The following is a 24,967-nucleotide window of genomic DNA, read 5'->3' as shown; positions in this document are numbered from 1 at the left end:
TGAGAGAAGCAAGATAATGTGAGAATTCTTTCTTTTACCCAGTTGATAAAGGATTTCTGCATTGGGTTGTATAGGCAGTATGTTGTAGAAGCAAGTGAGGTGAAGAAACAGTTGAAAGAACTACTAGAATAGAGTGTCATTCAACAGAGTACATCACCATGTGGGTCATGCATCATTATTGTGTGAAAGAAGGATGGGACTTGGCAGATGTGTATAGATTACAATGTGTGGAACAAAATCATGCTCAAGAATAGATATCCCTTGCCTAGGATATATGGTCTATTGGATCAGTTGCAGTAAGAAAAATACTTCACCAAGTTGGACTTAATGTCTGGATACCACTAGGTTCGAGTTAAAGTAGAAGATACCTAGAATACTTCCTTCAAAACTAGTCAAGGTTTGCATGAGTGATTAGTCATTCCATTTGGATTATGTAATGCACCATCTAAGTTTATGATATTAATCAATGATGTATTGTGCCATTTTGTAGATTCATTTATTATTGTTTATTTGGATGATATATTGGTATATAGATCTACATGGGAGGAGCACATTTCACATTTAATGCAAGTGTTGGAGACATTAAAGAAGCAGCAACTGCTAGAAAATATTAGGAAGTCTAACTTTAATGCACAATAGTATTTGGTGTATCTGGGGTATGTGATAGGTGGAGGAGAGTTGAAGATAGATCATGCAAAGATGGAGGCCATCATGAGTTTCATTGGGCAACACAGTACCTAAGGAAATGCATATCATCATTTATAGTGGTAGCAACATCACTCTGTGCCATAACAATAAATGGCAAAAGTTTCTAGTGGGGAAGGGTGTACAGAGTGTTTTCAAGGAGCTAAAGAAGAAGATCATTCAAGCATTAGTTCTAGCATTACTAAACTTGCAACGACCCTTTGAAGTGGAGACAGATGTGAGTGGTGTTGAGCCTTGCAATAGGTATGTATTTACTCTTGATTACTGTCTTTTTCCTCCTTTCTTATCCATTTTGTGCCATGATATAATAACATATTGATAGGATTTTGATAAGGAATGAATGAAATTGCTGTTGATACGATTTGACCGACCAAACTAACTCTCATTACCTTTTATGTAGGAAAACAGCAGATGGAACAACTCTTGTTCCAAAGTCGGAACAACAAAAGCTAATCAAGGGAAATGAGACGTGTTGTGTGTGGTCGAACCAAGAAACGAATCAAGAATATCAACGCAAGATAGAAGAATTGTCTGAAGATAGCATTTAGTTGTGAATCCCTTAGGATCACCTGATCTTGAGGGATCATATTTATCTTTTTCCTTTTGACTATAAAAGGGAAAACTGAAGAGGGATCCCTCGTCTTTTACTTCGATTGTAATTTTAATTTACACAAGTGTGATTTTGAAGAACAAGATCGTATTGTAATCACAAGTGACTTTTATGATTAATATACAACTTGTGTTGATATTCATTCGGATATTCTGAAGTATCTAAGCAGTATTCGTTGGTGGCTAGGGCCCAATCTTTGGTGGATCTTACTGTTGTTCCTTGTTTTATGCTTTTTCCATTTCCTACAAGTTTATTATGCTTTACAATTTTGTAGTTGATTTATTTTCGTTGAATCGGATTTTTGGTATTCATTTCATTAATGTGCAATCCTAGTTGGCTTTATTTAATTCATGTCGTGGATTGAATTAGTTATTAGTTAAAGAATCATTTCTGATTAATTAAAGAATAGAGCGTTATTGATTAAATGATTTCCTTCTATCCAGTAGTTTAAGTCCAGCTGAAAGAGCTCAGTTAATGTTACGCTGCTCTCGGTCGATTATCATTTGAATTTGGTTGATTAAGATTGAATTACAGTTTTGTTTGAGATTGAGTCATGATGCTTAGATGAATTATTTCCCTTAAAGTTACAAGCTTGAGATTTATGATTGCATCCATTTACTCTTTTATTGAATTTAATAACTTATTTTAAAGCATTACTCTCTGGATTTATAGCTTACACATATTGTGTACACTCTTGGAATAAAAATACTTACCCAAATTGGTAATTAATGTGAGGCAATTATGAGTTTTAAAAGACAGCTTTTAACACCCAACATTTTGGCGTTGTTTCCAAGGAGAGTGTTGCCATTTTACAAAGAGTGATGTATGTTTGATGTTTGTTTGCTGAGAGAGAATTGGGTATTAAAAACGAGAGGTAAGAACCTACATAACGAGCGAGTAAAATGCTCGCTCCTCCACCCAATTTCAAGTAGAATTGCGTAGGAATTTAAGATAGAAATGAACGTTTGTATTTTTGTATGAATGACTAAGAAGAAAAGACCAGAAAAGGATATCATTCCTCCCCCCAAACCTAAAAAATCTAAGGGACCGGTGACCCTTGGTCAATCAACCTTTATTGATGAAATCATAAGAAGAGCTGAGTCTTAGTCATTAGTAGGACCCTGAACTATTGCAACCAGACATCCTACTGTTTCCCTTCAGGCCACATGATCACCATATGTAGCTAACGCTGATATGCACAGTAAGACTAAAGGGTCTGAACAAAGTTTTCAAGATATTGAAAATTCACAACCACGCCCTTCACATGAATGGAATTCTTACAACCTCCGTGAAGGAGAAGGAGAAATAGGTAATTCTAAAATTAAATCATCAGAACCTAGATCTCCTAAAGTAGTGATTGAACAGAGGATACCCAATGTTCTGGATCGAGGTAGCGTTGTTAGAATCATTCCAACCTCTTCTGGACATCCTAGGAACAACTCTCCAGCTCCAGAGATCCCTGAAGAATATTGGCATATTTTTTACCAAATGGTCAATAATCAGCGAGAACCCCAAACATCTACGTTCCAATACCCTATTGTGGACACAACTGTCAATGCTGCCATGAAAGCTATCCCATTACAGAATATTCATACCTTGATGCATTCCTTTTCAAATTCGATGTCGTATGTAGGGGTTATGATTACACCACCGACCCCCAAAAGCTAAAATTGTTCCCCTCTACCCTAAAGGGGGCAGCCTTGTGTTGGTTTATGGGACTTGGTGGAGGTACCATCAATGACTGGGAATAGATGAAAAGATACTTTCTTAAAAAATACCAAGATTATTGCTGAACTAGAGAACTAAAAGATGAAATCTTTCAAATGGTAACTAAGCCTAACAAGGCTTTGGAAGAATATGTGGAGTGTTTCCAATATAATCTGCAAAGATCTCCTTATGAAAATTTTCCTGATAATGTTCTAAAATCCACAATGATTAAAGGTATGAAAGACCAATGGGTAGAAACACTGAATGTAATGGGTAAGGGTGATATTTATCAAGAATATTATGATAGTATTATAGACTTGTGCATTAGGTGCTCTAGGGGTAGTACAAGGCTGAAACCAGCTGGACACGATGCGATCACTAGAGACAACAAAGCCTCAGGAGGACGTATTACAAGAGTCAAAATCGGCAATCTATTGGAATATTTCAAGACTGATATCCTAGGGACCCTGACGACACAATTAGATATCATGCAAGCTAAACAAAAGCAGGCCGAAGTAGAATAAAACCTAGCTATTTTCTGTCCCCGTTGCAGAAAGAAACATAATCCTAAAGAATGCCCGCTAGATACGATACAAACATGTGCCATATGCACTAAGGATCATGCCACAGAAAGTTGCCCATTGCTCCCAGGATTAAAAGAATTATTCAGGGAAGTGGAAGAAGAAGTGGAACTAGTATATCTGCTGAATCAGTGTCGTCAATGGAAAGCACATCAGACAGGTATTCCTACTGATCCATCTTCGTTATTTCCTTCCTCACAATATAATTCTCAGCAATATTCAGGGGCAGCATGGCAGAACCAACCACCTTTTTCTACTTGGCCACCTCAAACATTTTCTATGCCACCATGGCCCAACCATTCAAATCCAAACAATAACTAGCCAAATCCCTCTTACCCTCCACCATTCTAGCAAAACAATCCCTATTCATCTCAATGGTCCCCTTCCACCTCACAAAATCAGAATTGGCAATCAAAATAGCAAAGATCCATGAACCAGCTTATAGGGACATTTCCTCTATCTCAACCAACTTTACTAGCGCCTTACATGTTGCAGTAGAATCCTCAATCTAATATATGACCACAACTCCCAGCTCAACCCAACACAAATCCCAACAACATACCAATCCAGTTAGCACAAATCATTGAGGGTCTAGACCTTGAAGCTGAGTTGAGAGAGTGTAATGAACTCAAGTTAAGATCTGGATGCATAATCGCTCCAGACGAGGATAAAAATCTACAACCTGAATAACGCACCAAAATAAGCATTTGACTATAGATGATAAACAAGGGGAAGATACAGTCAGGCAGAAAACTCCCGAATAGATCATAACTACTTCCTCACCATTCCCAGAAAGACTGATGATACTGCGCCCAATTGAATATCCTGACTTCAATCTTCTGGGTGAACTCAAGAAAATCTGTATAAAAATACCCCTCCTCCAAGCTATTCAGGACATTCCAATATATGCCAAAACTATTAAGGAATTATGTATAAAGAAGTCTGTGAGGAAAACAAAAATAACGCCAACTATCCATGTTGTCAGGACTTTGTTTGATTTATTACTAGGCAAAGAGACAACTATAAAATATGAAGACCTAGGAAACACCATTATCACAGTACAGATAAATGGCCGCTCTTTTCCCAATGCTTTAGTTGATTTAGAGGCAACCAATAACATTCTCACAACAACAACTTGAGAAATGCTTGGCATCACAGCCTTGGAACCAACAACCACCTTGTTGGAACTTGTTGACCGCTTAGTCATTATGATAGAAGGAACATTACCAGATGTGATGGTTTCTGAGACACTTGGGCATATCTGGCAGATTTTTTTATTATTAACCATAGGAACCTGCTAGATGGACATCCCTTAATTTTAGGAAGACCTTGGCTAGTAACCACTGACACTTATATTAGTTGTTGGATAGGCAGTATGACCATAACCAGAGGGAATGATGTGAAGAATCTAGCCTTATACCCGCCTACTCAGCCAAGCCTAACCATTGTAAAAATTAGGAAGAAACCTGTAACATATTTAACAGAAAATATTCAGTCACCATTGACTGTGGCAGATTCCCTTGAATTTAAAAACCAAATAAAAGACAATGTCATTAATAATTTTATCAATCAATCTGCTACAATGTCTCGTTTGAAATGTCACATGATTAAAGCATTCCTTGACAATGAAATTGAAGAAGATTCCTTGAGAGATATCAATGACCAACCAATACCAACAACCACTATCTATAATAGCAAACCTATCAAAATCGAGCCAGCGAAGATCCTGAAAATTAACAGTAATCTGAGTAATGGCCAGCAACAGAAACTTATTCAAGTCCTTAGGAAATACAAAGGGGCTTTTGCTTGGGATTACCCAGACATGAAAGGGATTGACCCTCAGCTATGCATGCACCAAATTTAAACCTAAAAAGATGAAAGACCCATTCGACAACCTCAGCGTAGATTAAATCCTCACATAAAGGATATTGTTAAAGAAGAACTTCAAAAGTTATTAGATGTGAATTTTATCTATCCTATATCTGATAGTAAATGGGTTTCTCCATTAGTAGTGGTCCCCAAAAATAATGAGAAATTTCATATATGTGATGACTACAGAGAACCCAACAAGGCAATGCAAAAAGACCATTTTCCCCTTCCATTCATCGATCAGGTCCTAGATACATTGGCAGGGAAGAAATTCTTCTATTTCCTGGATGGTTTTAGTGGCTACATCCAAATTCAGATTGCCCTTGAAGACCAGGATAAAACTACTTTTACTTGCCCATGGGGAACCTTTTGGATTGTGCAACGCACCTGCTACATTCCAAAGAGCCATACTCAGTATTTTTGGAGACTTGATAAATGAAGGATTGGAAGTGTACATGGATGATTTCACACCTTATGGAGATGATTTTGAACAGGCATTACAGACATTGGAGAATGTCTTGGAGCGGTGTAATTCTACTAGGCTATGCTTAAGCCACGAGAAGTGCCATATGATGATGACATAGGCCTTGATCTTGGATCATTTCATTTCAGCAACTGGAATTCAGGTAAATCCAACAAAAATATAGGTAATCCTCTTATTAGCTACTCCCTGCACTCAAACAGAGGTACGTAGTTTTCTAGGATTTGTAGGATATTATTGTAGATTTATAAAGAAATTCTCACATATTGTTCCACCATTATATGCCTTAACAGGAAATATTGATTTTATATGGACTGACAAATGTGACATTGCCTTTACAGAGTTGAAATGGCTACTATCAACAACACCAGTATTACGAGGCCTAAATTGGGGTATACCATTCTAGATTTCATCAGAGGCGCCAAATTCAATGATTGGAGCAGTTCTTAGCCAAAAAGATGACAAGAAACCCTATGCTATATATTACATTAGCAAAAAATTAACTCCTACTGAGTTGAATTACACAGTAACAGAGACAGAGTTTCTAGCTGTTATTTATGCTATTAACAAATTCAGACACTATATAACTGGATATCCTATAGTTCTGCATACTGATCACTCTGCTATCAATATTTAGCTAATAAACCCATTACAAATGGAAAAGTGACATGATGGTTACTACTTTTACAGGAATTTGACATAACTATAAAGGATCGACTAGGGAGGGGAAACATTGTGGCAAATTTCCTCTCCTGAGTGCCAAGAATAGACGATGTAATGCCGCTAGAAGACCGGTTTCCAGATGAACACCTGTTCACTGTGGCCGTAAAAACACCATGCTACGCAGATGTGGAAAATTACTTAGCAGTGGGAAAACTACCCAAACATCTGACACCCAGAGAAAGGAAATTAATAGTGTAGCGCAGCAGTCGATTCTCCTGGATCGGAGGATACCTTTTACACACAGGGGCCAATATGCACATCTGCAACTGTATTAGGGATGATGAAATTTATGATATTTTAAAAGCCTACCACGTTGGACCTTGCGGTGGATGTTTTGCAAACCGCAGAACTAGACATAAAATTTTGGAAATGGGCTACTATTGGCCCATGATTTTTAAGGATGCTAAGAAATTTGTCTAGGCATGCAATAGTTGTCAAAGGATGGGCCGCCCTGGCCAATCTGATGATATGCCCCTCCATCCACAGCTGGTGATAAAACCCTTTGAGTGATGGGCATTAGATTTTTTTGGGCCGATCAACCCACCATCCAATCAGAAATCATATATATTGGTTGCAGCAGAATACGTGACTAAATGGGTGGAGGTAGTAGCATTACCAAGAGCAATAGAGGAAATAGTGATTAAATTTATTTTTGAAATGTTTGTGCGATATGGCTTACCCAGAGAAGTAATTACTAATAGGGGGCCATAATTTGTAGGCCACAAGATCACTGCTACACTGAAGAATCATCACATTATCCACAAAATTACCTCTTTGTATCACCTGCAAGCGAACGTGTAGGTGGAGAGTACCAACAAAGTAATTGAAGCTATTCTAACGAAGACAGTCTCATCGCACAGATGAGACTAGGTGACTCAACTGTCAGAGGCCTTGTGAGCATATCACACGAATTGGAGGAACACAACTCGATAGTCTCCATATCAGCTGGTACTTGGTAAAGAACCCATTTTCCCGATAAAATTTGAGATACAAACACTAAGGATAGCCCAGGAAGTGGGACTGGATTTAACGGAAACCTAGATTAACAGACTACAACAAATAAATGAATCAGATGAAATTCGGCTATTGGATCTACAACATACTGCACTCATTCAACAAAAAAGAGCCAAGTGGCATGATTCCCTGATTAAGAAAAAGACATTTCATTAGGGTGACTAGGCACTTCTTTATGATTCCAGGTTTCATGACATCCCTGGTAAACTACAGACTAGATGGTTAGGCCCCTATGAAATAAAGGAAGTACATGACAATGGCACCCTTACATTGGCCACCATTCATGGGTCTGGTTTTTTCCTTTAAAGTAAATCGGCATTAGGTGTGCCTCTACCAAAAACCACTTACAAGAGAATTCTTTTACCAGTAGATACGCGAGGACTCCACCATGCAAATTCTAGCTACAGAAGGTAATCCTTCAGTAACTTCATTGTTGTAAAAAGTTATTTCTTTTTGTAAAAACTGTAAATATGATTACTGATTTGATTTTCTACGTTTTTTGTTTGTTTTCTGTTCCCACTTCGGAACAACACTTTTTCATTTTTGTTGTTCCCACTTCGGAACAACACTTTTTCATTTTTGTTGTTCCCACTTCGAAACAACACCTTTTTATTTTCTCTTTTCCCACTTCGGAACAACACTTTTTCATTTTTGTTGTTCCCACTTCGGAGCAACACTTTTTTGTTTTTTCTACTCCCACTTTCGAACAAAACTTTTTTGTTTTTGCTATTCCCACTTCGGAACAACACTTTTTCATTTTTGTTGTTTCCACTTCAAAACAACACTTTTTCATTTTTTTTGTTCCCAGTTCGGAACAACACTTTTTCATTTTTGTTGTTCCCACTTCGGAACAACACCTTTTTGTTTTTGTTGTTCCCACTTTGTAATGACACTTTTTCATTTCCATTGTTCCCACTTTGGAACAACACTTTTTTTTTTTTTGTTCCCATTTCGGAACAACACTTTTTGTTTTTGTTGTTCCCACTTCGGAACAACACTTTTTGTTTTTGATGTTCCCACTTCGGAACATCACTTTTTCATTTTTTTGTTCCCACTTTAGAGCAACACTTTTTGTTTTTGTTGTTGCCACTTCGAAACAACACCTTTTGTTTTTGCTGTTCCCAATTCGGAACAACACTTTTTCATTTTTGTTGTTCCCACTTCGAAACAACACTTTTTAATTTCTGTCGTTCCCACTTCGGAACAACACTTTTTCGTTTTTGTTGTTCCCACTTCGGAACAACACTTTTTCATTTTTGCTGTTCCCACTTTGGAACAACACCTTTTACATTTTTTTGTTGTTCCAACTTTGGAACAACACTTTCTGCGTGTTTGCTGTTCCAACTTTGGAACATCACCTTTTGTTGTTTGTTGTTCAAACAACACCTTTTTCTCTTAGATTGTTTTGTTGTTCCCACTTTTGAACAGTTGTTGTTCCATTTTGGAACAATATTTTTTCTTCTTGAAGTCATGACAACACCCTTTTTCCTTGCATTATTGTGATGTTGAACAACACTTGCATAATTATTCCTAGCTCATCTCAGCACCATTTTGCTAATTCGCTTTCATGGCATGAAGTGCAATACTTTTATGAGGACAAGAATTATGGATTCTATTGAAGTAGGTGAATACCCTTAACGTTATGATCTTTAACAAGACAACTTCTTGATGATAGATTTTTTTTAAAAAATGGGACACAATTATTTATATATTACTTTACTGTATTGATTTTTGTTGTATATGATACTGATTGATCATCTTTACCATGTTGGTTCGACCCCTCTTGGTTATAATCTTCTCTATCTATTATAAGTGAGATTATGGGTATATTTTTTTCTATTGACATGTTCAACTTCTTCCACCATCCCTGCTCTTAAGGAGTACTGAGCCTCCCTCTATTTATTATAAAAATGTGTAATAACAACAAAATTTTGCCTACAGATAGAGGATAGGGGGTCTCATTAAGAGCCAGCCTACCATGTTCATAAGGATGTAGCAATGTGACATTCCCACTATGGCCACCACACCAGGGTTATGATCCATTGGATGGCTAAAATATCCTTGGAACAGGAGGTCTCATCATGAGCCAACCTGATCACTTTTGCTACTTCCCAGTGAATGGCAATATGGTCATCTGGTTACCATGCCAGCACACTGATCTTTTCTGTAGAAACAACAATGGAATTCTCCAACTATAAATTGAGGATCTTGGCTCATATGGGTTAAAAAGCCACTTTGTTGAGGCTATGGATGTTTGCTGGCAACAGAAGCTCTGCTTATTGTATTGAAGTTCTATTTTCAACATCAATAATTATTATAATACCCTCTTCTTACTTTTATTTTTATCAAAAGAACTATTTCCCTAATTTCTCCCTACCTTGAACCTTTATGCATGAGTTAATGTTTTAAATCAATCATATCATTTTCAGCTGGAATATCGTTAGCAAAGCATCTTTTTCTTACATATTGTTGTCCTTTTTCCTTACCGCATAACCTATCATCAACCAAAGCATCTTGTCTCTTCTTAATAACCATCATTACACACCTCGCTTTCATTATATCCACACCTTTTACAGTCCTTTCATTAATATATGTACTCTGTCGCATATTAATGCTGTATCTTTCACCCTTGTACATTGTCGTCAGAACAACTTTTCCCCGTCCATTCGGTCGTAGGCGACCTCTCATCTTGTAGGAGGGAGGGGACCTCCACTACACTCATCCATGTCTTATAATTGTTTTATTGGATTTCATAGGTTGACATGGTATTCTATGATCACGTAGCATGGGGCAAAATAATAGTCCTTGAATTAATTAATTTTCATAGAAATTTCGTTTAACATTGTAAAATGTAGCTGTTACAACTACTTGTTGTTCTATCTCTCTGTTGTTGTTTGTTGCTATGTTTTCTCCATTATGCTAATCCTTTCCAATAGTAGGAAATACTCAAGCATTATGGGTGGTAAGATAGTGTGCCGAGTACCTTTAGTGTTGGAAGTCTCCGACAGAGCCAGGGAAATTCTGGTCTGCAAAGGTTGGATATCGTATTTCACAAGATTTCAGCCCCCTAGTGAGGAAATTGCTATTGAGTTTCTATAGCATCTGCAGAATGGGTAATCCATGGTGAGAGGTAGAAGAATCACAATATCAGACATTGTAATAGCTAAAGTATCTGGGCTACCGGTGGAAGGAACTATATGGCCAAAAAAACACATAATGTTCCAAGACGTGGTGGACATTTTCAGAGATGCAGATGAGGAATTAACCAAGAAAGTCAAGGGCATACAACCATATTCTCTTGAAGAACCATGCTGTGAGTTGGCAAGTGTTGTCCAGAGGTACGTTACCTATGATGGATGATGAGATGTGGTAAGACCACGTCAACTCAATCTTTTAGCTGTTTTAAAACTAAAGATCACTGTTAATCTATCATCTTTTTTGAATTCATCGCTGCATGATACTGCCGATAGAATAAGACGGGATATGCACCCTGAAACTGTAGTTAGCCACCATGGATTGATTAGAATAATTTTTAGCCATAACCTTGTTCAAAAAAACTTAACTTGGTATGGTCTCATAGAGCCCCTTGAGATTAGTCAAAACCCTGTAATCCAAAATCCTGCAATCTTGGAGATAAGCCAACAGAGCCTTTTTCTGAAAAGAAAAAGGATTACCCACTCAAACATTGAACCCCATAAGCACAGGAGGTCTAAAAGGTTAAATCTAGCCCAGAGAATGTCTGTAAACCCATAAGAGAGCGCTGAACCATCCAAACCAGTTAGTATACAGGACTCTGAGTCGGAACCAGAGGAAAAACCTGAACAAGGGAAAGGATGTCATTCAGAATTAGAACCTGGGGAAGAGGCAAATTCAGAACAAGAACCCGAGGAAGAGGATAGACCAGACTTAGAGCAAGAAAGGTCACAACACTTTGATGAAGAAGAACTAGAAAATGAAGAAGAGCCTCTTCAAACATCAACCATGAGCCCCCAAAATGATATTTTGTAGGATTTTGAGACAGGAATGGCTCATGTCTTGGAAAATCTGAATGCATACATGCAGCCTGGAGGATCACATGATCCTAACCTAATTGAAGCTCAATCCCTAGAAGATTATGGGCATACAAAAATTTTTCCTTCTTCAGAAGCTACACACACGAAAAGGAAGCAGACACAAAAGTTATTCATGAATCCGACAACCAGTCTAGTGACACAGTTCTATTGGAACACAACCATGACAAACAACAGGAATATTTAGATACAGAAGCTATTGAAAAGCCTGTTAGTGTAAAATATGCTCCTCGGAAGACGCAAGTAGTTGGAGAAAAACTAAAGAATCTGAGACAAAAATACCAAAAGCCTCGAAAGACAGTTAAAAGGATACATCAGAATATTAATTAAATTGCAAATGGCAAAGCCTAGAACACTACTCCTGAGGTAGTCTCTGTGGCTACAGAAATGGAAATATGTAAGGGTAGGTCAACAGAAACCAAAACTAAACTCATTCCTACTCAAAAAATAGCCACCCAGGCAAATTTGCATGCAGACTTAGTGGATGCAGCCATTCAGATGGAGGGTTGGTCCTCCCACAATAAGGAAGTATAGACCAAGGAAATATCCTCTCGTAGCACAGGCACTCAAACAGAAGAGCAAGCCAAGGATATCCTATCAAGCAAAGACCCTATTCTTCTAAAGCTACAGGAAGAACTGATGCAAGCCCAGCTTGCTTTAGAACGATGTGAACAAGAGACAGTTCCCTTGCAAAAATATCAAGAGTTGCAGAAACAGTTTAGTGAACTAACCATAACTGAGAATGGGACTTTTGATAGATTTAGATAGGAAGAAGAGAAGCCGAAGAAGGTGAAGAACAAGCTGGACAGAGCCAAGAATCATATAGACACCATTTTCTCGCTATATTCGGATGTCTTAACATGTAGGTCTCCTACCAAAAATTATGCCATGTTCTTATTAGAATGATACTTATTGTTAAATATTAAAGCCGTAAGAGCTGGTAAGCCAATCGAATTAAAGAAAACTGAAGATTTTATAAGTTTCTACAAGGAACATGGGGCAAAAGTTGAAAGGCTTCTTTGCAAATTTTATCTGCATAATTTCATATTAGAAGAAGAAGTGGATAAGAACCCTAGCCGTTTTGTTCGAGATATTCAATTCCAGGATTTTATCCCTTTTGCAGTTAATCAACTTAAGTGGTTTAAGGCATATAATTCGTTCCAAAGACAAGAACATGGGTTGGATCTCTGGGTAAGGAGTGAGCCTACTCACCTTTTGTAACTATTCGCTAAACATAAAAGGTTGATGGCACAAGAAGGCGTGATTCAAATTTTAGGGCCCATACATAAGAAAATTGTATAGAAAGGGACAACATATTTCTTCTCTATCTAGGAAAGATCTCTGACTGCATCCAAAATGAGATGGACAGTCTCAACTAATAGTGTTAAGGAAAGAGAAGGAGCTCTGGTGAACATGGCGGTTTAGGGTTAAGGACAGACCTGCAATGGCAGACCTGCAAAGATCACAGCAACCCTGCCAACACTTTCCAGCAATACGACAAACCATAAGCAACAAGGAGCGGTGCGTGAATCATGAGTCTCCCTCAGGGGGAGGACATGGTGCCTCCCCCCAATGGAAATGAAAACACTCAAATGCATGAGGAAGCTTTCAAGCAAACTGTCCAGGACGAAATGAGAGTAGGACAGGATACACAAATAGACAAGACGATCGACAATGAGAATCCCAAAGTGACATCGGCCACCTGCAAGCCAGTTGCAGCTGAAAGACCTAAGATTGAGCTCCCAAGCAATCAGATCAATGCTCAAATCCAATACATGAAGGATCACGCCTTGATTGGGAAATTTATAGGCTTTTGGCCTACGGAGAAAGCTCTGCATGGTTGGATTGCAGCCAAGTGGAAGCCGAAAGGACACATTACCCTGCAGTTGGGCCCTAAGGGATTCTTCATGGCAGTTTTCAACTGTCTAGAAGATAGGAACAGAGTCCTCGATGGAGGGTCGTATTTTTTTAATGCAACGAGACCGTATCTTAGGGATTGGATTGAAAGATTCAATCCAGATAAAGAAGATCTCACCTGGGCACTAGTTTAAATCCGTCTCTACTCTCTCCCTATGGTGTACTAGGATGAAGCTTCACTACAATATATTTGCAATGGCCTAGGGGAATTCGTCAAAATAGCAGAGGAGACGAAACTTCGAAGATATACTTCATATTCCCGAATTTGCATCTATATGCATCTCAGCAAAGCTCTTCCGGATGTGGTAAGTCTTTTCCATGACGATTTTGAATGGGTTCAATCAATAGATTATGAACATGTCCCGTTTCACTATAGGAAATGCCATGCCCTTGGCCATTTATTCCGCGACTGCCCTTCAAATCTGAAGACCTCATCCCCCACCTCTTCTGATAAATCTGATTCAAATGGCTTTACCAAAGTCACCAATCGCAGAAAGAACCCCAAAAAACCTGTTTCAAACCCTAAGACACCTACTACCAACTCTTCCATGCCTTCCACAAGTAATAGTTTTGAAACCCTAGCTCAGCCGGAGATAAACAACTCCGAAATCCCTGCTCCCTCCGAGGAGCCGCCCAAGACAAAAGCCCAATCCGCCCCCACTAGCTCAAAGAAAACCCAGAAATCTAAACAAACCATAGACCTCACCTCTTCCTCTCCCAGTTTGGTCCCAGCATGGAACCCTCAGGGCATGGATGTGGACAACATGCAACCCGCTTTCACAGCTGCAACAGAAACTACAGAGGAAAGGAGCAAATCCTAGTACATGGAAGAGGAACCTAAAAGCATAGATATTGGACAGCTGGATATACTAGGCTTAGAACAAGCCTGTAAGACAAAAACTTATGACAAGATTCTAGAAATACAGTTGGAAAACTTGGAAGTGATTATTTCCAGAGCAAAACAGCAAAGAACCCTCAACATACAGCCTAGAAGTCAATGGGATGGAAAAAAACATTACCAAAGACAATAAAAGGAGAGGAAGGAAAACGGATCTCCAACGAATTATCCGCATTGGGGAATATTGGTGGAACCGGAAATATATTCCAAGCTTACAAAGTATTACAACACTCTCCCCAATACTTCATCATGAAGCTAATTTCATGGAATATTAGAGGGCTCAACGGCCCGGGAAATACAGATCGATAAAAAGTATGATCTAGCAGGAGAAACCCCAAATCTTCTTCATGCAAGAAACCAAATGTAACTCTACAACTCTGGACCGAACCATTGCAAAAGCATGGCCAGGTAGTAAAGCAGTAGCAGTGGATGCCTCAGGAGCTTCAGGAGGCCTTGCAATAATCTGGGATAAACAAGCCATCACGCTTACCAACATTCATGCGAGTAAGCACTTCATTCAAGCTACCTTCCACATAACAGGGACAAATATACATGGTCACTTAACTAATGTCTACTTTCCCCAGGAGGCCATGAACAAGATAGACATACTGAATACCCTATCTTTGATCAACGCTGACAGAACTCACCCGCTCTGGATTACAGGAGGAGACTTCAACATGATAACCAAACTGGAAGAAAAGAGAGGAGGTAGGAATAAACTAGATAAGGAGAGTAGTCATTTAAAAAACTTCATCCAAAACAATTGGCTCATTGATATGCCATTTAATAATGGAATTTATACATGGAACAATAAAAGAGTAGGCTCACAACAGATAGCCTCTCGATTGGACAGATTCTTGCTCTCTGACAATGCAATCCATCTAGGCGGAGATCTCTCAGCTTCAATCCTGCCTCTCTCAGGCTTAGATCATTGGCCAATTTCACTTCAATGGACAAGACTAGGCAACACTACTCGTCAGCGTTCTCACTTTGAAGCTTTCTGGTTGTTGCATCTAGATTTCAACAACCTAATAAATACGGTTCGGAATAGCTTCAAAGATTCGGAAGGCTCAAAAATGTATCAATTCCAGCAAAAACTCAAAAATCTCAAAATCAACATCAAACAATGGAACCACTCCACTTTTGGCAATATTTTCCACGCACAAAATGCTCTAGATCAAGACATAAAAAGACTACAACAGAGGACCATGATGGAAGGAAGATAAGAGGAACTCTCAGAGTAGGAAACACACCTACAATCACAAATATCCGAAAGAGCAAAGAAAGAAGAAGTACTTTGGAAGAAAAAATCAAGAGTCAAATGGCTTAAAGAAGGCAAAATAAACACAAAGTTTTTTCATTGCACTACTGTTCAAAGGAGAATGAACAATACCATCACTCACATCCAGAACAGGCAAGGGGAAAGAGTAGAAAATCACGAAGATATAGAACAAGAACTTCTCACCTACTTCAAGCAGGTTCACCAAGAACCATAGACAGATAGGATGGCGGCCATAGAGAAAATAACCAAGACTATTCCAAAAGTAATAACTGAGGAACACAATCAGCTCCTTCTCAGGCCGATTTCCTTACAGGAGGTGGAACATGCGATGCACCAATTAAAAGAAGGAAAAGTGCCTGGCCCTGATGGGTTCACATCCAACTTTTTCCACAACTTCTGGGATCTGATTAAAATGGAGGTTTGGCAGGTAGTTGAGGAATCCAAGACCAATCGGTGGATGCTTCCCTCCATGAATGCAACCTTCATCGCCCTCATTCCCAAGGAAGCACAATCTCAAACCCCTGACAAATTCAGGCCTATCGCTTTGTGTAACGTCATCTACAAAATTGTCTCCAAAGTCATTGCCTCGAGGCTCAAACTGCTGCTACCACTACTCATATCGCCAGAGCAATCAGGGTATGTGGAAGGCCGACAGATCACGGATGGCATCATACTTACTCATGAGATCATTCACTCCTTGAAACAGTCTAAAAAAGCAGGTATGCTTCTTAAAATCGATCTCTCTAAAGCCTTTGATAGCTTAAGCTAGAATTATATTCAAAAGATGCTAATTGCCTTTGTTTTCCACCCCACCCCCCCATGGGTTAGATATGTCATGAGTCTCATAACCTCCACCTTCTTTTCCATTTTGATTAATGGCATCCCCTCCTCCCCTTTTCATCCCTCTAGAGGAATCTGACAGGGAGATCCCCTATCCCCTTTTCTGTTCGTCATGATGGTGGAAGGTCTTGGTAGAAGCATCAAAGAAGCTCTTCATTCCCAGCAATTAAGAGGCCTCTCCTTTCCCAACTCCCATACTTTTACCCACCAACAATTCATGGACGATAACATGCTATTTGGCCATCCTTTAGTCCAGGAAGCTCTCAAATTAAAATCCCTGCTGACTGATTTCTCAGCTGCCTCTGGAGCGAACATAAATAAGGCTAAATCCCAAATTTTCTTTTTTCATACCCCTGCTGTTACCCAAGCTTCTATTGCTCGTATCCTTGGATTCCCGATAGCTGCACTCCCATCCAAATATCTAGGAGCTCCCATGATTGATACTACCCTGAAGCTCGCCTCTCTTCATGGACTCACAGATCCCTCAATATGGTCAGTCTCTTAGTCTTAATCAAAGTTGTATTACAATCTATACAGCTGTATCTCTTTTCTGTCCTCAAAGAAATCAAACGACTCCAAAGTTCCTTTCTGTGGAGCAATTCGGGATAGAATCGCAAATGGGCTCTGGTAAAATGGGACACAATTTGTCTTCCAAAGAACTTAGGAGGCATAGGGCTTTGTGATCCCTATCACAGCAATGTTGTCATGGGAGAACGCATCTAGTGGAAATGGCTCACGACATCACACACTCCCTGGGCTACCCTCTGGACAGCAAAATACGCCAACAACAGACCTGTAGAGGATCTAATTCGACTCATAGAAGTGGGCCCAGGATCCCTAATCTGGAATGCAGCTAAGCAACACAAGAACTTAATCTAGCAGCACAGCTTCTGGGAAGTTAGGGACGGTACAACTGCAAGGTTATGGGAAGATTCTTGGCAGCAGAAACCCAGGCTAAAGGATTTGATCAAACCCCACCAAATACCTGATTGGGAAACGCAAAGGCTAGATAAGGTCAATCAATACTGGAGGCCTACCATAACGCAGGGATATAGGCAATGGCTAAGCACGGACCACATCATCAGGCACGACATGGAGTCTGAACAGCAGATCCTAGGGATGGAACTCTCCAATAGGAAAATGTGATATTCAGATAAGAAGGATGTTCTCAGATGGGGCTACGAGGAAAGAGGAACTTTTACCACGCATGAGGCTTATAACATAATCATAAAGGATCACACAATCAAAGATCCTCTCTGGAACAAAATCTGGGCCCCTAATATTTGGCCGAAAGTGTCCACTTTCCTTTGGTTGCTATGTCAAAACAAAATCCTCACTTGGGACAATCTTCAGAAGAGAAACTTCCACGGACCCTCCATATGTCCCAACTGCAAGCAAGAGGAAGAAACCACTTTGCACCTCATGAATTCATGCTCATTAGCACACAGGCTCTGGGAAAAAGTGAGTTTTCGATGCCAAAAGGATGGCAGAATCAAAGAAGACATAACCACCACTGTACGCAATTGGGCACGGAATCCATACAAGAGAAAATTACTAAACTCCTTATGGAAACTCATCCTAGGCCTTCTCATGTGGACAATATGGAAAGAGAGGAACCGACGCATCTTCAAGGATCAATCCTCACCTTTGGAAATCCTCTGGAACACTGTTTGCCAAAATCTTAGGGAAACCTTACTACTTCAAACTTGGCAAGAAGACGACTTTCCCTCCCTTCCACAGGAACAGAATATCTGGGCCAATTGGAATCTACAGTGGAACCAAGAGTTGATAATCCATGTTAAACCTGCAGCAAAGAGCAAAATACTAGACAAATGGTTCCCTCCACCCCAACATGTGATCCAACTGAACTTTGATGGAGCCTCGAAAGGCAATCCAGGCAAAGCAGGGTTTGGTGGAATTTTCAGAGATCATAAGGGTGACCCCCTTCTAACCTTCATAGGTTCAAATGGATGGGACACAAATAACTCAGCAGAATTAGAAGGGTTATGGCAAGGGCTCCTCCTAGCTCAAACTCATGGTTTCTTCCCACTCATGATTGAAGGTGATTCACAAATCCTAATAAACATGGTGAATAAGATTTTGCAGGGGACTCCATCAAACAGAGTGAGTAACAACTAAAGATTAGCGAAAAGATTGAAACTCATTGAAATATGGCTCTCTACCCACATAGTAGTCAATTTCAAGCATATTCATCTGGAGGGCAATAGAGTGGTTGACCTTTTAGCTAATATAGGAGTGGAGAGTGGAATAGCTCTTTGTGTAGACTTGCTAACCACTATAGCCACAACGCCCCAGCTAAAGGAATATAATGAATTACTGAAGATTGAGAAGGCACTGGAAGAAGGAGCGCACCTGGATGCTGGTGAAAATCAAGGTCATTGATGCAAAATAGACTGGAAGGCAGTGAGAGGACAAGCCACATGGCCGTCGGCATTCCACCCCACACCATTCTGAGCTGAATTCATGACCACCTGCAAGTAGCATTTAATGAATGCTTGGGCTAAGAACTAGCCATTATGTGCCTAGAAAAGGACTCCCCTCGCCATAGTGTTTTCCCTCCTCCCCTGCTCCATTGCAATAGCCTGCCCGAAGGTGTTGAACCCTGCTCTCACACTGTCACTAGGAGTTGTTGCTGGTTAGTTCGTTGTGTTGATCTTGGCAATGGGCATCACTATTCACATTCTACGCTTTGCTATTTAACCTCTGCCTAGCCGTCCCTTGTTCCTTCTCTGTTCAATTCCTTGGCCATTTCTCCCACTAAAGACTTGGCTAGGCATTCCCTCATGGTTCGTCATCGCATGAGGAGCCATAGAGGGGGTAATCGGGGTGGTAGTTCCTGCCCTTAGGTGACGCTGAGTCTTGAACCTTCCGCCCCCTCTCCTTCCCCTGAACTTCCTTACCCCCATAGCTCTGTTTTGGGTACGTATCCTAATACCCACAGTGGTTGGGGACATGCACAGTTTCCAGGTGGTTGTCGAAGCGATGTCGCGGTTCACACTGCCAACTTCCCTTTTCCCCCTCACCCAGCTCCCCACTCGACCCAATTCAAATTCCGCAGCAACCTGAATAGATTGGTGATTACTACCACCATCACCATCGTTTTCACTGAAGAAAATGAGCCGCAAGCCACCCAGGTGGGAAGTACTGAAGCACAACAAGAGGAGGCTCGTAGACACAGGAATGGCCGAGATACTGGAAAGCATCTATTGAATGAGGAAAGGGGTGCTCTACATGGCCAGGCCATGGGTGGCGGTCAACATCCAGTAGGAGGAAGTTCTAGAGCCACGCGACCACCAGGTGGCAGCATGACTGACGCGTTGGCTCCACATGCAGCTGCTGGCAGCTCTGGTGGCATCCAACCTGTGTGTGGGCCACACAGTGGCATGTCGGAGGAGGAGGATGATTGGGATCAGTATGCGTGTCTAGTTAAAGAGATACCCATCCAAAACGATGTTAGAAAATTATATATATTACGGAGCAATGGAGCACATAAAATATTGCAGAAATATAAACACAGAAAACGCACAAAACAAGAGAGACACAAATATACGTGGTTCACCCAGTTTGGGCTACGTCCACCCCGAACAGCCAGTCCTTCCTTTCTATTATCCAGCAAAATGAAGAGACACAACCTACAACAAATCTGCTGTAATATCCTCTGTTTTCTCTCACAGTCTCACCTCTCTGTTTCTCGCTCACAGAATACACATCTATCACACAGCCTCAAATAAAATACCCTCATACAAAGAGAGGGGTTGCCTTCTAGGGCAAAAAACCCTAAACTAAACATAAGTTCTACCGTCAGATCATCCGCCTAATGAACGGCCCAGATTGACTAGAAATTACTATACTTTTACAAGGCAATTTTACAGCTGTTTTTAGCTTCGGGGGTCCTGCCCCCGAAACCCCCCTCCAGGGGGGGGCTCCCAAAGGTCGTAGCTGCCCCCCTGGACCCCCCCTGCAGTGAACATTTTACGGGCGGCATTGCCGCCCCCATTTAGAACTGGGGTCCTATGTGGCGATACCTTTGAATATAGAAGATAATCAGGCTCCACACCCAACAATCTCCCACTTGGAGACTGATTGTAGCAACTCCACCGCTGCTCCATTTGCTGGAAAATGACTCCTCTTTGGACCTGGCTATTTCTCATCTTCATCGTCATCCTTGAAGACCAACTGAAACTGAGCATATTCTCAGTTTCTCCCTGGTTACAACTTTTGTTAGCATATCTGCAGGATTCTGGCTAGTGTGTATCTTTTCCAGCTTCAACTCTCCATCTTCCAACACTAATTGTATGAAATGGTACTTGAGCTGTATGTGTTTAGTCCTGGAATGAAACGCTGAGTTCTTTGCAAGATGAATGGCACTTTGGCTATCACTGTATAACGTGCCCATATCATGCTCCTTACCCAATTCACCCATAAACCTTTGTAACCAAATCATTTCTTTACTAGCCTCTGTAGCAGCAACATACTCTGCTTCTATTGTTGAAAGTGCAACAACACTTTGGATTTTTGAAACCCAACTGACAGCTGTTCCTCCAACAATAAATACATATCTTGTAGTGCTCCTCCTGTTATCTTTGTCACCTGCCATATCTGCATCAACATATCCTTGTAGGGAGATGTTTGAACCACCAAAGCATAATGCTTGATTTGTGGTACCTTTCAAATATCTGAGAATCCATTTTACTGCCATCCAATGTTCCTTTCTTGGATTGTTCATGTACCTACTTACAACTCCCACTGCATGTGCAATATCAGGCCTTGTGTAGACCATTGCATACATTAAGCTTCCAACTGCTGATGCATATGGAACTTTAGACATATAATCCATGTCTTCTTGGGTCTTTGGGCACATTTCCTTGCTAAGTTTGAAATGGCTAGCAAAAGGTGTACTAACTGGTTTTGCATTGTGCATGTTAAATCTTTTCAACACCTTTTGTATGTACTCATTCTGAGACAATGTTAATTTACGATTTTTCCTGTCTCTAGTTATTCTCATACCAAGGATTTGTTTCGCAGCTCCCAAATCCTTCATTGCAAATGAATTTGCCAATTTTCTTTTGAGCACATTTATTTCCTACATGTTAGATCCTGCAACAAGCATGTCATCTACATACAATAACAATATAATATAGCTGCCATCATTTTGCTTTTTCAAATAAACACAATGATCAGAGTGACATCTAGTATAACCTTGTTCAGACATAAACTTGTCAAATTTTAGATACCACTGCCTTGGAGCCTGTTTTAAGCCATACAAGCTCTTCTTCAACCTGCACACTAGTTTCTCCTTCCCTTCCACCTCATATCCTTGTGACTGCTGCATATATATCTCTTCCTCCAAATCCCCATGGAGAAAGGTTGTCTTTACATCTAACTGCTCAAGATGCAAATCTTCAGCTGCTACAAGACTTAAAATAGTTCTAATTGAAGTCATTTTAACAACAGGAGAAAATATTTCATCAAAATCAATACCTTTCTTCTGTGCAAACCCCTTCACCACAAGTCTAGCTTTATACCTCTGTTTTCCTCCATCTTCTTCCTTCAGCCTGGAAACCCATTTATTCTTCAATGTAGTTTTTCCTACAGGCAACCTGACTAAATCCCAAGTCTGGTTATGCATTAAGGAGTCCATCTCTTCTTCCATGGCTACCTCCCACTTCTTCCTGCTTTCAACCTGCATTGCTTCTTCATAACATTCGGGTTCACCAGAATCAGTCAGCAATAAATAATATAATGAAGGAGAGTATCGTTCAGGGGGTCTACTTATCCTGGTAGATCTTCTAACACCACTTTCAGGTGTTTCGGGTGCCTGTTGTTGTTGTGGTGGTTGCTGTTGTTGTGGTTGTTGATTATTATTATTTTCAGGCACCTTTACTTTTTCAGTGATTTCATCAAAAACTGCGTATTCCTTGTTTTCCTTTTCCTGTTTCCTTTCCTGCAACTGATTCTTATACAAGACCTTTTCATTGAATATTACATCTCTGCTCCTAATGATTTTGTGATTTTCGTAATCATATAAGCGATAACCAAAATCATTAACACCATATCCAATAAAGGTACATTTCTTTGACTTTGCCTCAAGCTTTGTTCTATTTTCTTTATCAATATGGACAAAGGCCTCACAACCAAAAGGCTTTAAAATAGAGTAGTTTACCTTTTTACCTGTCCATGCTTCCTTTGGAACACCACCATCCAAGGAACTTGAAGGCCCTCTGTTTATTAGATAAACAGCAGTATCTACAGCATCTGCCCAAAACTGTAAAGGCAATCCTGCATGCAATCTCATGCACCTTGCACGCTCCATGATTGTTCTGTTCATCCTTTCTGACACACCATTTTCTTGTGGTGTTCTTGGAACTGTCTTCTCTCTGCGAATTCCATGCTCTGAACAGTACCTATCAAACTCTTTGCTGCAATATTCACCTCCATTGTCTGATCTAAGACACTTCAATTTCTTTCCTGTCTCAATCTCAACCAAAGCTTTCCATTTCTTGAAAGTATCAAATACATAAGATTTATTCTTAATACAATAAATCCAAGTTTTTCTAGTTGCATCATCAATAAAAGTAACATAATAACGAGAGCCACCAAGAGATGATACCTGAGCAGGTCCCCATACATCTGTATGCACAAGCTCTAATTTTTCATTCTTCTTTTCTTTCCCAACTCTGAGAAATCTGACTCTCTTCTGTTTTCCATAAATGCAATTCTCACAGAAGTCCAAATCAACATTCTTCAAACCCGGCAACAAATTCCTTGAGTGAAGAATCTTCATCCCCTTTTCACTCATGTGTCCGAGCCTATGATGCCATAATGCTGCATCTGCTCCTTTGGAAGTTAAAGCATTAACAGAGTTAGAAATACCATTGCATAAATACAATGTACCAACCTTTTCGCCTTTTGCTATTACCAGGGCTCCTTTGGTGACCTTCCAAGCTTTATCTGTGAAAGTTGTCACACAACCTTCACCGCCTAACTGCCCTGTTGAAATCAGATTTTTCTTTAGATCTGGAACATGCCTTACTTCCTTTAATAGCCATTGGTTTCCATTCTGCTATTTTACAAGAACCTTACCCATTCCAACGATTTTACAGGGTTTATCATCACCCAGACGAACTTGTCCAAAATCTCCTTGAACATAGTCATGAAAGTATTTCTTATCAGGTGTGGCATGGAATGAAGCCCCTGAATCTACCACCCAGGAATCAGTAATATTTTCAAAAGAAAGAATCAAAGCATCTTGTAACACCTCACTTGTCACATTTGCTTCATGATTGTTTTCTTGCTCTGCATCTCCTTCTTTTCCCTTCCGAGATCTACAGTCTTTCTTTAGGTGTCCTTTCTTTCCACATTTCCAGCACACTATCCCCGATCTGGACTTGGATCTGCCTTTCCTTGATTTACTGCGATATCCTGAGCTCTTTCCTCTTTCCATTTTTCTTCCTCTAGACTCTGCACTCAAAGCATTTCCCGATGTCTCACCGGAGCTTTTCCGTCGCATTTCCTCGCTAAGGATAGCACCGACAACATCATCAAACTTTAAAGTACTAGATCCAGAAATAGAGTTACTAATGGCCATTACCAAACCATTCCAACTTTCTGGTAATGAGCACAAGAATAACAGAGCTCTATCTTCATCATCAAAGTTTACCCCTACAGAACTTAACTGACTTGTAACTGTATTAAAATCATTTAAATGGTATGCAACAGATCCACCTTCCGACATATTCATATTAAATAACCGTTTCATAAGAAATACCTTGCTTGAGGTCGAGGGTTTTTCATATAGTTTCGACAACGTCTGCATCAAACCCTCTGTCGTGGTTTCCTTCGAAATATTGAAGGCGACTGACGTAGCAAGGCACAACCGTATTGTTCCGAGTGCCTTTCTATCGAGAAGGTTCCATTCTTCGTCTTTCATACCCGTCGGCATCTTTGTTTTGCCGCCCAATGGTAGGAATAGATCTTTTTGATACAGATAATCTTCCATCTACATCTTCCACAGCGAGAAGTTTTGGCCGTTAAATTTCTCGACCCTAAACTTACCATCTTCCGCCATTGCTCCCACTCGAACCAGGAACCCTTCTTTCCTGCGAGTTTATCAGCCAAATAGACCTTCGGCTCTGATACCAGTTGTTAGAAAATTATATATATTACGGAGCAATGGAGCACATAAAATATTGCAGAAATATAAACACAGAAAACGCACAAAGCAAGAGAGACACAGATATACGTGGTTC

This window comes from Pinus tabuliformis, chromosome Q (genome assembly GCF_031772625.1).
Source record: "Pinus tabuliformis cultivar Carrire ecotype Pingquan chromosome Q, CPIR1, whole genome shotgun sequence".
Lineage (NCBI taxonomy): Eukaryota > Viridiplantae > Streptophyta > Pinopsida > Pinales > Pinaceae > Pinus > Pinus tabuliformis.
Note: the sequence above shows the minus strand (reverse complement) of the source record.